This window comes from Schistocerca nitens, chromosome 11 (genome assembly GCF_023898315.1).
Source record: "Schistocerca nitens isolate TAMUIC-IGC-003100 chromosome 11, iqSchNite1.1, whole genome shotgun sequence".
In the NCBI taxonomy this organism is placed as follows: domain Eukaryota; kingdom Metazoa; phylum Arthropoda; class Insecta; order Orthoptera; family Acrididae; genus Schistocerca; species Schistocerca nitens.
The window spans coordinates 173,892,500-173,904,803 of record NC_064624.1 but is presented as its reverse complement, the minus strand read 5'-3'; the positions used below and the strand labels follow the sequence as shown (position 1 = coordinate 173,904,803).

Genomic DNA, 12,304 nt, shown 5'->3' with positions numbered 1-12,304 from the left:
AAATAAAAATTATCAATCCAGCAAAGAACATCAGTAAGAGTAAAGTCATACAAATAACTGGTTGTAACAATTGGTGGGGCTATCACATGGAAAAACACATAGGATCCGCCCTAATTAAACAGGGTCCAGATTTCAGGTCTTTAGTAGGATCTTTCTACAAAGGCAAAGAGTTTCAAAATAGTGCAGCAATCCATCATAGAATACAAAAATTAAATGTGAATTTCAGACAACAGATGTTCCACCAATGCAGTTAAAGATTTGACACTCCGCCATTTTGTACGAGAGATGGATTGAACTACAGGCAAATAGAAAAGCACAAAAACTTGAGCGATTTTGATCGCTCGGTACAAAAGGAAGTGATTTTGGCATTGTATACTTCAGGGGTCGAAAAGTGGATTTACGACGAGAATCCTGAGTGCAAAAAATTGTGAAAGGACCACACCGTCCACATCGACCACGGGAACCGAATCGCTTTGGCAGAAAGACGATGCTTCGTGTGTCGTAGCACCGGAGGGGCGTGGTCTATTATGAGCTGTTAAAGCCTGGGGAACAATTAATACTAAACGTTACCAACAACAGGTGACTGATCTGAACCGTTTACTGCTTGAAAAAAGGCCACAGAACCTGAAGAGGCAACAGTCATTTTTCTTTGTGACAGTGCTCCTTCACATACGGCAAAAAGGGTTTGTGACACGTCGGAAGCATCAGACTGGAAAATTCTACGCCATGCGGCTTATGTCTTACTCACCGGACTCGGCACCTTCCGAATAAGACTTTTTTGCATCGGCGGGCCACGCACTTGCTGAGCAGAGCTTTGGTGCGTATCAAGATTTGGAAAAATGGCTCGATGACTGGTTTGCAGCAAAATGGGAAAATTTTTGCTGATGCGTTGTTCACAAATTGCCCAAAAGATGGGAAAAATGTATAACAAATGACAGAGCACACTTTGAATAAAGCACTATTTATCAGTCTTCTGAATTTAATATGTATTTTAGACCAAAAAAATCTGCATTTCGTACTTGTACACCTGGTAGAAATTAAGGTTACTGTCATTTTGGTTCGTGTAGCTCGGTTTGAAGTGTAAGGATCTTGGCAAAGACAGCAGAAAAAAAATGCACATTTGCAACAAGAGTTACCAGGATGTGAATGTGTACGGCTAAGCCAGTGTCGTGTAGTGGTCCTGGCAGACTTCGAAGTTTATAGTTTGCTTATCTCTGTTGGTGGACACCATTTATCATTCTGCTTACCTCAGTTTTCCACGTAGATAGTAATTGTAGATGCAGCAGTGGAAGAGCTGTTCTCATTATTATGCAGTGTGTGTTGGAAGGCAGTGACATAAAACAATTTGTACTTCCCTTCAATAACTGTACAGATACTTCTTGTGTATATCTTCCATTTATTCTTCAAAACCATTATAGTATTCTTCATATAACAAGTAGTTAAGAATACATAAGGATAGGGAATGTGCAGTGAAACGTTAATTTGTTTTTACAAACTAATGACAGACATTTATGTCTGCCTTCATTTATTTTTTGGACAATATGCTACTCCAGTGTAGGCCAGTGATTGACAGGGCCATCTGCACACAGACTTCTCTGCAATTGCTGTCTTACCTTGAAGTGCATATCATCCGTTTGGGTAGTCTTGCAATGATCTCTACTTTTATATTATGGTGTGTGTGTGTGTGTGTTTGTGTTTGTTTGGATTATGATTATCATAAATATATCCTGAACTGTTACTTCTTTACTCAACTTCCAGGATAATGGTGTTAAATTTTTCCTTTCTGCTATGAGCTTCTTCACCTCTGCAACTTTTGTCATGTTGGAATCTGTAAAGTTTTCTTGAACTTCAACTGTCTGCTAAAGAATAGAAAGCACTTCTTCATAGGTACCAATATATTTCTCTTTCCTTTACAACACGGAATCACTTCTTATAAACTATGTGAACATTAATCGATCTCGATACTTACTCTGTAAGATGTTTACTCCTTACAGCTCGGTACAAAATCTGAAAGCTAATAATAGACAATCTTCTGTGATTTCACCACATTGTCACGGTACTCGATGTTCTGTGGCACATAGTGCGTATCCGAGCCGAGATGTGGCAGCACAGAATAAACCACCTAACCAGCAGGTATTGCAAAGTGGGGAAAATGTGCTAGTGTTGTCCCACCTTGCAAACTTACTGCTTCCATTCAGACCTGTGTACATCCTCAAATATGAATAAACTTCCAAACAGGAGTCATTTCCAAACTCACCTCTTAACAAATAAAAACACTTCCAAATTTCACAAACACTATTCGTCAGTTAGGTAAAAAAGGGATAAAATCTCCCTTTCTCAAAGTGATACTACGCCACATATTGCTCCTCTTAGACAAATGATACCATAATCATCTTATTACCCAAATAAACGAAGAATATGTGTAATTCTGAACTGATTTGGACATATACAAATTGAAAAATATTTATACACAACCAAGTAGCAGTTCGGTCAATTTGAGTTGTTCGGTTGACCTATGTTGTGATAATAAGTGCTGTACTGTAAGTCCGTTTCCAGTCATGTCCAGTGCTCATAGAGAACTCGCCTTGAACTACCCACTTACTGCAGTTTACCTGACATTGAAGCAATCTGATCAAAATTACATAAACAATGTGACAGAGTAGCATACTCATTCAGTACGCATTTAAGTTCTTGAGGTAAGATTTGGTCCTCCAAAGTTTGAATGCAGAACTATTTTTACATTGTCTCTATTACTATATACTTATGGACTAGTCACAGAGTAACTGTCAGTTATCTAGACAAACCGGATGCATATTCAGTGTCTAATCGCAGACGTAAATGGTCCGGTCGCGTTATTGTGACGGCCTGTTGGAAGCCTGAATAACCACCTCCTGCAGCACTGACTTGTAGGAAGGGTCTGTGAGGTTCTGCAATGTACTGAGGGGGATGTGAGCCGTAGGCAGCTGTGCTAGCTTTCTCGGTTGAGGTTCCACGGCTCAAATGGCCCGATCGAGGTGCTCCCCCGTATTTAAATCGTGAGTGTTGGGTGAGCAGGTGAATATGATAAACTCACCTGGTGCTCTTTGAACCACACATTTGCAGTGCAATAAGCTGTGTGACATGTTGCATTGTCCTGCTGGTAGATGCCATTGTGCCAGAGAAAAAACAAACTGCATGTACAGATAGACATTATTCCCAGTGATAGAAATGTACTCGTGTTGGTCTATTGTCCTTTCCACAATGACAAGATCACCCAAGGAATGCCTTGAAAACATACCCAGAGAGCACTCCTTCCTCTGGCCTGGACCCTTCTGATGACTGAGGACTGTACACCCCAATGCCATGTCCAGTGGAGCATAAAATACGATTCATCTGAAGAGGCACCTGTCACCTCTCATTGGACATCCAATTGCGGTATTGGTGTGCAATTTCCAGCCTTCATCACCAATGAACAGAAGTCAACTCAGGTGCAGTAATGTTCGCTGAACAATCGTTGAGGAAATACTGACTGTAGCCCCTTCGTTCACCTGGGTGGTTAGTTGCTCAACGGTTGCACATCGTTTCACCTGTACATATCCCCGCAGCCGTTATTCACTCGTGTGGTCTGTGGTGCACCGCAGTTATCAAATGCCGGTTTTGGGAAGTGCCATTTTGCCATGCACAATACAGTTTAACCATGGTGGCACGGAACCAGATTGCAAACTTAGTTATTTCAAAAATGCTTCCAATCTTGGCCTGAAAGCAAATGGTCATTCTCTCTTCAATGTCAGATTAACTGTTCCGTTTCCACATTATGACAACTACTGCACAGTTTTCCACATCCCCCGACACACTTCATATACCCTCCACTGCTAGCGCTGTCATCTGCCATCTGTGAGTATTATTGCATGCTGACATTGAATATGGGGTCCGCCCCCGGTAGCTAAGTGGTCAGCGCAACGGACTGTCAATCCTAAGGGCCTGGGTTCGATTCCCGGCTGGGTTGGAGATTTTCTCTGCTCAGGGACTGGGCGTTGTGTTGTTCTAATCATCATTATTTCATCCCCATCGACTCGCAAGTCGCCGAAGTGGCGTCAAATCGAAAGACTTGCACCAGGCGAGCAGTCTACCCGACGGGAGGCCCTCGTCACACACCATTTTTTTTTTTTTTTATTGAATATGGGCAGTGGTCACATTAATCCTATAGCAGGTGCGCCATATTTTTGTAACGAGTATGGGTGCATGACGTTCTTCGTACAGGTGTAAAGAATAGCTACCTTTATGTTACAGAGGTAAAAATTTATCGCCAAATCACACTTTAGTCTTAGTTTAATTTATCAATGATAAAATATCTACATGTACATCCATACATATACATCATATAATGGTAAGACAGAGATTCAGGAACCAGGTTTTAAATTGTAGGACATTTCCAGGGGCCGATGTGGACTCTGACCACAATCTATTGGTTATGAACTGCAGATTAAAACTGAAGAAATTGCAAAAAGGTGGGAATTTAAGGAGATGGGACCTGGATAAACTGAATAAACCAGAGGTTGTACAGAGTTTCAGGGACAGCATAAGGGAACAATTGACAGGAATGGGGGAAAGATATACAGTAGAAGACGAATGGGTAGCTCTGAGGAATGAAATAGTGAAGGCAGCAGAGGATCAAGTAGGTAAAAAGGCGAGGGCTAGTAGAAATCCTTGGGTAACAGAAGAAATATTGAATTTAATTGATGAAAGGAGAAAATATAAAAATGCAGTAAATGAAGCAGGCAAAAAGGAATACAAACGTCTCAAAAATGAGATCGACAGGAAGTGCAAAATGGCTAAGCAGGGATGGCTAGAGGACAAATGTAAGGATGTAGAGGCTTATCTCACTAGGGGTAAGATAGATACAGCCTACAGGAAAATTAGAGACCTTTGGAGAAAACAGAGCCATTTGAATGAATATCGAGAGCTCAGATGGAAACCCAGTTCTAAGCAAAGAGGGGAAAGCAGAAAGGTGCAAGGAGTATATAGAGGGTCTATACAAGGGCGATGAACTTGAGGACAATATTATGGAAATGGAAGAGGATGTAGATGAATATGAAATGGGAGATACGATACTGCATGAAGAGTTTGACAGAGCACTGAAAGACCTGAGTCGAAACAAGGCCCAGGGAGTCGACAACATTCCATTGGAACTACTGACGGCCTTCGGAGAGCCAGTCCTGACAAAACTCTACCATATGGTGAGCAAGATGTAAGAGACAGGCGAAATACCCTCAGACTTCAAGAAGAATATAATAATTCCAATCCCAAAGAAAGCAGGTGTCGACAGATGTGAAAATTACCGAACTATCAGTTTAATAAGCCACAGCTGCAAAATACTAACGCGAATTATTTACAGACGAATGGAAAAACTGGTAGAAGCCGACCTCGAGGACGATCAGTTTGGATTCTGTAGAAATTTTGGAACACGTGAGGCAATACTGACCTTACGACTTATGTCAGAAGAAAGATTAAGGAAAGGCAAACCTACATTTCTAGCATTTGTAGACTGAGAGAAAACTTTTGACAATGTTAACTGGAATACTCTCTTTCAAATTTTAAGGTGTCAGGGGTAAAATACAGGGAGCGAAAGGCTATTTACAATTTGTACAGAAACCAGCTGACAGTCATCAGAGTCGAGGGGTACGAAACGGAATCAGTGGTTGAGAAGGGAGTGAGACAGGGTTGTAACCTATCCCCAATGCTATTCAGTCTGTACATTGAGCAAGCAGTAAAGGAAACAAAGGAAAAATTTGGAGTAGGAATTAAAGTTGAGGGAGTAGAAATAAAAACTTAAAGATTTGCCAGTGAGATTGTAATTCTTTCAGAGACAGCAAAGGACGTGGAAGAACAGTTGAATGGGCCGGACAGTATCTTGAAAGGAGGATATAAGATGAACATCAACAAAAACAAAATGAGGATAATGGAATGTAGTCATTCAAATCTGGTGATTCCGAGGGAATTAGATTAGGAAATGACACACTTAAAGTAGAAAATGATTTTTACTGTTTGGGAAGCAAAATAACTGATGAGGGTGGGAAGCAAATAACTGATGAGGGTCGAAGTAGAGAGGATATAAAATGTAGACTGGCAATGGCGAGGAATGTGTTTCTGAAGAAGAGAAATTTGTTAACATCGAGTATAGATTTAAGTGCCAGGAAGTCGTTTCTGAAAGTATTTGTATGGAGTGTAGCCATGTATGGAAGTGAAACACGGACAATAAATAGTTTGGACAAGAGGAATGCTGAAGATTAGATGGGTAGATCACATAACTAATGGGGAGGTATTGAATAGGATTGAGGAGAAGAGGAGTTTGTGGCACAACATGACAAGAAGAAGGGACCGGTTGGTAGGACATTACCAGTTTAGTACTGGAGGGAAGTGCGGAGGTTAAAAATCGTAGAGGGAGACAGAGATAAATACGGTAAACAGATTCAAAAGTATGTAGGTTGCAGTAGTTATTCAGAGATGGAGGCTTGCACAGGATAGAGTAACATGGAGGAGAGCTGCATCAAACCGATCTTTGGACTGAAGATCACAATTACAACAACAAACAAACAAACAAAATAAACTTTTACTGTATCACTTTGTTGGCATGTGCAAGTTCTACCACTCACTGATCCACTCGAAGCATTAAACAGTGCAGTTGCATCAAATCCCAGCCAACCACTTACTAGATTGCTAATTATCTTGTAGACAACTGCACCATTATGGGGTTGCGCTGCTAGCTTGTAATCTAGGTTATTTTCTCGCACAGATTGCAATTTTTTTTTTCTCACCTATCTCACTGTTTATTTTATGTTAGCACTGCTGACTTGGAATTCTGACGAAACAACTTTGGGCTCACAAATGTAAAACAAGAAAGGAATGGGACAAGAACATTTATATGCAGTTGACACACTTTATACATAGGTGCACCTGCTTGAGGATTAATGTTGCTGGACCATGTAAAATCCTTCAGTATCGTCTTCTGTTGTCCATTTAATGTTTAAATTCTTTGGGAAGTGGTAAAAACAGGTTTCTAAAGACCAGGAGCATGTACTGGATATTGACATCTGTAATGTGTCCTATGTTAATTCGTGGGGCTATAGTATGGTGGAATACAGCAGAACAATAGGTGCCTGCTAAGAATTTTGGGAAGATGCAGAGCCCGGCCTCCTCATCTGTAACAGGTGGAATTCACAGCACACCCACTGCTGGGACGGACACCGTGCCGGCCGGACGTGTCCCTGTTACGCCATCGTTACAGTGGAGGCAGCAGCACTGGCACACGGGCTAAAAACTGAAAACCTTTAGGATATCCAGAATCTCTCATAAAATAGTGGTAGTGAGAAATAGGGCATGTTGGATGACTGTACAGTAACTTCCAGCTGCTTAAATAAATCTTTCTAAGTAACAGTCAAAAGTAGTGTGTAGTAGAATAATGAACCACGATACTGTACGGAAAACCTCTGATTTATTGATAGATGGAAAGCAGACTCGGGTGCCGGGGCTGGGATAAACGGGTACAGCCTAGACTAGAGAGAGCAGTTTCTCTAGAGAAGCTGGCCACAGGAGTCCAGGTGGAAATATTTGCTCCCGGCTTGTGTGGAGGAAAATCTACATCTTTTCTACAAAAATTGTGCCATCTACATTCGTTCGGACAGCCGAGCAACTCTGAAGTTTTCACCACCGTCTGCAACAGGGTCAAAGATTGTTGCAGAATACCACGTAACCTTGTGAGGCTATGGGAAAACAACAGGGTAAACCTGCTGTGGTGTCCCCGGTCACTCGGGAAACCCGGCAGTGAACAAGCTGGTAGGCTGGCCGGGACAGGAAAGACGATTCAGTTTGCTGGATTGGAACCTATCTTAACCATCACTAAGGCCTGCAGTAAAATACACTCGTGCTCATAGATTAAGGATAAATGCAAAATGTTGTGGCACACAACATGACACTACACAAAACTGGTGCTAATAGCACAGGCACGTAGGGAACACACACAGCACAGATCTGTAAGTCCATGGTATTGGTGATAAGTTGAGAAATCCATCCCAAAACATGTGCTACAAAATGCCACTGTTTCGTGCGCATGTACACAGGCCGCATAACTGGTTGGCATACTCTGGATCAGGTGGTCGAGCAGCTGCTGGATTATAGCCTCCCATTCTTGCACCAGAGCCTGTTGGAGCTCCTGAAGTGTCGTAAGGGTTTGAAGACGTGAAGCGATATGTAGCCTCTGGCAAGTTGTTTTCTTTTACTGGAAGATTTTAAATTCCCGATTGAATGTTTGTGTCAAACTGCAGAATGCCGCGCTCGAATCCACACTGTGCATTCGTCAGTAAATTGCGAGACTCGAGCCACCGTACCAGCCAGACAATAATAGTACGTTCCGTCATCTTGAAAACACAGCTGGTGAGAGAAATGAGGCAGTAGCTAGAAAGAAGGTTTCTGTCCTTATTGGGCTTCGGTATGGGTACAACTGTGGCTTCGTGCCAGTGTCCGGGAAACATCTACATCTACATACATACTGCGCAATCCACCATACGGTGCGTGGCGGAGGGTACCTCGTACAACAACTAGCATCTTCTCTCCCTGTTCCACTCCCAAACAAAACTGCCTATGTGCCTCCTGTACAAGCCCTAATCTCTTATCTTATCTTTGTGGTCTTTCCGCTAAATGTAAGTTGGTGGCAGTAAAATTGTACTACAGTCAGCCTCAAATGCTGGTTCTCTAAATTTCCTGAGTAGCGATTCCCGAAAAGAACACCTCCTTTCCTCCAGAGACTGCCACCCGAGTTCCTGAAGCATTTCCGTAACACTCGCGTGATGATCAAACCTACCAGTAACAAATCTAGCAGCCCGCCTCAGAATTGCTTCTATGTCCTCCCTCAATCCGACCTGATAGGGGTATCAAATGCTCGAGTAGTACTCAAGAATAGGTAGCACCAGCATTCTATAAGCGGTCTCCTTCACAGACAAACCACATCTTCCCAAAATTCTGCCAATGAACCGAAGACGACTATCCGCCTTCCCCGCAACTGCCATTACATGCTTGTCCCACTTCATATCGCTCTGCATTGTTACGCCCAAGTATTTAATGGAAGTGACTGTGTCAAGCACTACACTACTAATGGAGAATTCAAACATTACGGGATTGTTTTTCCTATTCATCTGCATTAATTTACATTTATCCATACTTAGAGTTAGCTGCCATTCTTTACACCAACCACAAATCCTGTCCAAGTCATCTCATATCCTCCTACAGTCACTCAACGATGACACCTTCCCGTACACCACAGCATCATCAGCAAACAGCTGCACATTGCTATCCACCCTATCCAAAAGATCATTTATGTAGATAGAAAACAACAGCGGACCTACCACACTTCCCTGGGGCACTCCAGATGATACCCTCACCTCCGACGAACACTCACCATCTAGGACAACGTACTGGGTTCTATTACTTAAGAAGTCTTCGAGCCACTCACATACTTGGGAACCGAGTCAAATGTTTTCTGGAAGTGAAGGAATATGTCATCCGTCTGATACCCTTCATCCATGGTTCGCAAGATATCGTGTGAAAAAGGGCGAGTTGCGTTTCGCAGGAGCGATGCTTCTTAAAGCCGTGCCAATACATGGACAGCAACTTCTCTGTCTCAAGGAAATTCATTATATTCGAACTGCATGCCGTATGGGCAGATGCAGTTGTACATATTATGCAGAAAGTGCTTGCCCGCAAGAGAAAGGTGCTGCAACATCTGAATGTGAACATGTCTGGCCCTGCAGCAGAGGATCAGGATGAAATAAGAGCACGATCCAGCTCCCTCGTAGTGAAGGCGGCATTGTAGTGCTCGCGGTTCGGAGAATAAGAGGGAGGAGGTTGAAATCTCAGCAAAATGGCGGCATTGTGACATTGGTGACATTGTTCACAGCAAGCTCCATCACTGTCGTGCCTCTATTGCTGCCAGAGGTGGTCACACCCCATACTGAGCACATTAACCAGTTTTCGCAATGTGTGCACAAATCTGTCAAGTTGGGAAAAACGAAGAACATTTTCGTCTCTTGTTATGCACGTTGGAGTTGTTTACGTTCTGTAATTTTTACTTTGTTTCTACGTTGCTCTCACGTGTTTATACTGTTTTGCGACAAAATAAATGCAACCTTGCAAAATTTCCTTTTTTGCTTTAATTTTGAACACCAGTGTATTTGTATTGTCTGCTATGCTGATCTGGCAGCCGACATTTAATATTGTGTATCTGCATTGAGAGCGACACTATTGCAAGTGAAGAGGAAGAATTGACGATATGTGGTGCCGTGTCGATTATACTCGAGGAAACAAACAAAATAGAATGAGATCACTTACCGACTTCCGACAAATTTTACCCACAATTTCAAACATTCACCAAACTTTTTCTCACCGCCATCCTCCACAGATGACAAAAGGAAAAATGTTTATCATTTAGTACATTTTCACTTTTCGTGCTGTAAAACTTGGACATCAGATATTTCTTATAATTTGTTAGCCATCGGTGAATATTTTCGAGGGAGTCCCAGATTTTGCTTCGAGGTTATGTCGTAAGTTAGTGTATAAATTAACAAAATATGTACAGATAATTTGCAAAATTGTGTATATTTACATAATTATTGCCATATTGAATGTCCTTTTTTTCAGATACCAAAATGCCAAGGTGCTGTAGTGTGGCTGGCTGTAAAAGTAATTACAAATCACAAAATGAATCTGTCAGCACATTTACTTTACCCAGTGATGAAGAACTAAAGAAAAAGTGGCTGAGAAAAATTCCGACTGACTTCTCAGAGTTAAAGAACCCTATAATATGCATAAAGCATTTTAGTGAAGACTGCATAGAGAAAACACAGCAGTTCGTAGTTGATGGAGAAGTAAAAACATTTGTAAGAAGTGTTCCAAAACTAAAACCAGATGCAGTGCCGTCAATTTTTCCAAATTTGCACCGATACACGACAACAGCTGGACCCTCGCGCAGGAGGCCGTACGGTGCAGAAAGTGATAATTTTGAAAAAGCGACGGTAAGAAGCTCGAAAGATCACGGGCAGTATAAATGACACGATGTTAATAATATTATGGGAGACTCACATAAATGTTTTTCAATTGGTGCCTGTATAAATAAGAAACAGTGGTTCTGTACCGAGGGTGAAGAAAAGAAAGTGCTGCGTTTGAGTCAGCCGTGGGACCCTGCCACTGCCCAGTAGCCCACCACTGCCATAACCTGTCGTGTTGTCGTAGTCTTTTTATGAAGTGAAGGTAGTTTCACGGAACTAACTCCTCGGAATGATCGTTCTGCAGCCGTGTAAACGTACAGTGCACAGTATGTTACATTGGTTTGAGGGTCAACTGCCAGTCCCTGCACGAAACGTCGATCCTATGCCAGTTTTCCTGCATTTCGTTACAGTTTCCTCTAGATAGCTGTGCCATCGGCATAGAATGCTCGGTCTCTCTGCTGACTTGCTAAGTGGTGTCTTTGGTGTAAATTATGTATAGGATGGGGACCTAAGACCGAACCTTGTCATACCCCCACCCATCGCCTCTTAAGAAAGGAATCGATGATCAGATTATATGATCTGGGCATTCTATTTGATCTAGTTTGTGAATGAGTCCGTTGTGCATCTGGTAGAACACTTTTTCTATATTCGGGAGTATTGCTCCTGTGTATTTTTTCTTCTATACAGATACGTTCTACCAAGTGAAACGATTGCTGAATGATGGAGCTGTCAGAGTGGAAACAAAACTGCTCAGGCGTGACAATGTTGTTTCCTGCGAGGAACTGGTTGACGTTTCTGGTTAGACTCCTGGTCGACATAACATTTAATTTGGCGGGGAGATTCCAAACGGCATAGACACCCATATCAGTCCTGTAGGAAGTGGCGACACTGGACTCGGGATAGGTCTCTTCTGACGAGTCCTGGATCTGTATACTTTATTAGAATGGAAACAGCATGTCATTGTGAGTGGAGAGCTGTGTTCAATGGAAAAGTAACCTTACGTGTACCCTAAGGGAATGTTCTTGGATAATTTCTTTTCACAGTATACAGGGTGTTAAAAGGAAGAAAAAAGGATACTATGAGAGTGACAGTAACAGAGGAATCTCCCCGCTTTTGTTTACTGCAGTCTAGAAGTCCTTGAGAGAAGATGTGAGGCTTGAGGATTGTAGTGAATTGCACCCCCCCCCCTCCCCTCCACAATGTAAACAAATTACCTCTGTTGTGCGTAAATAGCCAGAAAGACTCATTACTTCATGATCACAAAATTGCTAGTCAGTCTGGGATCCTTA

At 42.2% G+C, this 12,304-nt stretch overlaps 1 protein-coding gene across 1 annotated transcript in view; it reads left to right on the top strand.

Moving 5' to 3' along the window:
- LOC126212991 (uncharacterized) overlaps positions 1–12,304 on the top strand; it is a 238,705-nt gene that overhangs the window by 108,622 nt on the left and 117,779 nt on the right. The gene's annotated exons all lie outside the window — the stretch shown is intronic.